General features: G+C 41.1%; 1 pseudogene; it reads right to left on the bottom strand.

Annotated features, from left to right (window-relative positions):
• Window positions 1–1,108: 1,108 nt before the first annotated feature.
• LOC143721115 (achaete-scute homolog 1b pseudogene) lies at window positions 1,109–1,883 on the bottom strand (annotated as a pseudogene).
• Between the last annotated feature and the right edge of the window lie 1,810 nt (window positions 1,884–3,693).

Here is a 3,693-nt window from a genome sequence, read left to right as displayed (position 1 = left end):
ATCCAAGTCATTATTTCAATTATTAACAATAAGCAGTGTCATTATATATATCATTATATATATATATAAATACATAAATGAGCAAAATAGCTTTATTTAGACTGATCGCCCTCAGACAAGAAATCTTTGTCCTTAGAAAGGGTGGAAAAGCCCATATAGTGTCTTTGTACAGAGACGGATTCTTCCACATCCGCAGGGATGTTTTATCACCTGTGAAGTAGGGAAAACGTACTGTCTTCCCAAGTTGGAAATCAACCAGAAACACTGACGTATGCATAAATAGAGCAGATTTATTTATAAAAACATTTCCACAAAATATATTTGTTAAATCACTTATGTACACTACTAAAAAAATGGACAAGTGCATTGAAACAAATCTGCCATGTATGGTTTCACAGGAAGAACTACGTCTAAACAATAAAATTTTGATAAATACAGATCGACAGATCGAATCTTCTCCAGTGTTAAAAACAACTTTGACCTATAACGGAATGGTTATTATTACAACAAACTAACAGTGTTCATTGTCACAAAGAGGCTTACAAAAAATATATATCTTCATCTTTAACAATACAAAAAAAGTTATTGTACAAATTTCAACGTAGGTCCTCAAGCAGACCTGGTAGTTGGTTGTAGGTAACCCAGACAGCAACATAGATTTGGCCCAGATCCGGTACACATGGATTCCACATGGCCCAGATGTGGGCCAGATCTGGACCGACTCTATGTTGCTGTCTAGGAATAATCAATATTCCCTTTAACTTGACATTCTTGGAGTTGACTAGGGGAGTTTGTTTTTATCAAAACAACATAACAGGACATAAAGGACATATGCCTCGACATATCATGCCCACAATTGCACTTATGAAATTCATTCAGCAGTCTTTTTGTATTGTATTATAGAAGTTCATGGACCCCACTGGGGTTTGAACCTACAGCCTTTTCCAGCTTAAACACTAAGCCACAGCACTGCCTGCTGAGCCAGCAGTCTGTGAAGTTTGGGCTATTTTGAAACACAGTGGTTGGTTTAAATCTGGTCTAAGATCATCTCGGACCAGCAACAAACCACCATCATAGCTTAAAGTGGTCAACAGACCAGCAGCCATGTTCCAAAATAGCCTACATATAGGCCTAAACTGAGTTTTCCAGCAGTCACGAGAAGTTCCCTCGGAAAGTTTGGGTGCAGGATAGTAAAATCTCATCAGTAGCGATCAAACCAAGTAGTGAAGTCCAGCAGCTCTTGGTCCTCAGAGCTGAGGTGCTCGTAACTCCCTTCATCGGACGAATAGGACGAGTGCGGCGACTCTGGATCTGCGGAGTAGGAGTTCGAGAGCGTCGGCGACGGAACGCCGCACTGGAAAGCGGCAGAGATCGCGTCGTGCTCGTCTAGCAGCTGCTGCAACGCGCGGATGTACTCCACCGCCGAGCGTAGCGTTTCCACTTTACTCATCTTCTTATTGGCCGCGCCGTTAGGAACGTGTTGACGCAACGTCTGGAATCCCATGTTGACCTGTTTGACGCGGTTCCTCTCGCGTTCGTTGCGTCGCGCCACTGCGACGGGCTGCTGCTGCGGGATGGTGTATCCCAGCCCGTTGAACGTGAGTCTCCGCTTGCAGCGCAGGAGTTCCGGTGAGCTCGAGCGCTGTCTTTTCAGCACCTTTAACTTGGTTTGACTCGGGAGCGCGCACTCTTGCAGGGTGATGGACGCGTTGCATGCACTTTGCGCCAGTTGCGTTGCAGTATTCATCTCTTTTGGTAAGTCTAGTGTAACAAGAAATCCACTATCACTGTCACACACACAAAACAAAGTGGCGACGCACGACTCTCGTGCCTTTCGCGTGGTCGTTCAGGATAATTGTGGTCGGAATCTCGCCGTCCCTCGTATCTGATACAAACTTTGGCAGCCCTCTGCTTTTTCAACACGCGTCCGACACCCCACCCCCTTTGAAGACGCACGCTTCTTGCGCGAGACTCCGCCCCCGCCGGGTGACGCTCTGAGAGCCGGGCGCGTGGCTCCGCGAGCTCAATAAACAATCGGACGCTTTCACTGCGCCAGCACGCGCTGTGTGCTCATTTACATCCCAATGTCTGCAGCCTCAAAGCCTATTGGTGGATTCAAACGCTTTTAAATTGAATGACAGAGACCACAAAATGTGCTAAATAAAATCTGAATGGTTTTATAGATGCTTTTGAAAAGTAACTAAAATTCTTTGAAAGCGTTCAGTATAGAGCTGTCCTCTTGTGGTATGTTACATCCAATACAAATTCACTTACGATTATCAGCGGAATCAAAAAGTCTAAGATCACTAATAAAAATGCATGCTATTTACTTTGATTCATAATATTAAAGAAAAAACAGCATAATTTTTAAAACTCAGCCCTATATTTAATGGCACCAGTAGCCACTCAAGCTGGAGTCCGGTGATTGCGTTAGTTTCATGATTTGAGTTCCAAAGAGAAAGAAAGTCTCACTGACTTCACACGGTTAGTCACAAATTTGCTGACATTTAAATATTGACCTTGCAAAAGCTTAGGAATCGTAAATCCTATTTACAATAACTTTTCTTTGATTTACTTTTTTCAAAATCCAATCTTTTACAGAATAAAAAAATGCTTTTCACAATGTGGTCTCAGACCTTTGGAACTTAGGCCTACTGTACATATTATTTATATACTATATGTTATGTGATAAAATGTTTATTTGTGATATGATATTGACACACTGAAATGTCATCTGCCCCTGCACGTGTCTTTCTGAATGAAAAGTCATTTGTGGACTTTTATTGTTCATCTGATTCTTTAGGACAGGTCTCGCTATTTTACATTCTATTTTTAAAAATATACCCATATACTTTTGAAAGTGAATGGAATGCATAAGCACATCCATTTTTATGACAGCCTGAAGTCATAACAAACTAAGACAACCTGTGCTGCAGACTTGACAGTTTATTGTTTTATTTGCTCATCTAATGCCTCCTGTTATTTATTACTGTTACTCACGGTAGTTGTAGTAGTAAGTAGCCTACTAGTTAAATATTGGTGTCTTTGCATAAATCTGACTCCCTCTAGTGGTAAAAAGAGGCATTGCTATCCAAAACATTTCTTTAAAAGCCTTGCTAGGATTGTATTTTGCTCCATATCCTGATAATTCATCAACTATAAAATGAATCGCTGACACATATAATAAAGTACAGTTTTTTATGCATTAGTTTAACTAACAATGGACATAGCAATGTTTACTGTTTTTGTTCATTTTAATGTTAATTTATAAACTGCATAATATGGTTCATTAATCCATAATTATTCATGTCACACACAGACACACACACACTCACACACACACACACACACACACACACACACACACACACACACACACACACACACACACACACACACACACACACACACACACACACACACACACACACACACACACTCAATGAATGTAGGCACTTAGACATGGTCAAGACAATCTGCTGAAGTTCAAACTGAGCATCATAATGGCGAAGAAAGGTGATTTTGAGTATTTCAGAAACTGCTGATCTACTGAGATTTTCATCTCATGCACAACCATATCCATGTAGCAGCAGTTCTGTGCGACTTGACTTGCTTGAAGTGAACCATTGACTTGACTTGACTTGACTTGGTTGCGTGTACATGCGACTTAGACTTGCTTGACACTTGATGGTA

The sequence above is a fragment of the Siphateles boraxobius genome, unplaced genomic scaffold, assembly GCF_051911475.1.
Source record: "Siphateles boraxobius isolate OS27281-9 unplaced genomic scaffold, OSU_SipBor_1 65, whole genome shotgun sequence".
NCBI lineage: Eukaryota > Metazoa > Chordata > Actinopteri > Cypriniformes > Leuciscidae > Siphateles > Siphateles boraxobius.
Note: the sequence above shows the minus strand (reverse complement) of the source record. Positions and strands in the feature narration are given on the sequence as shown.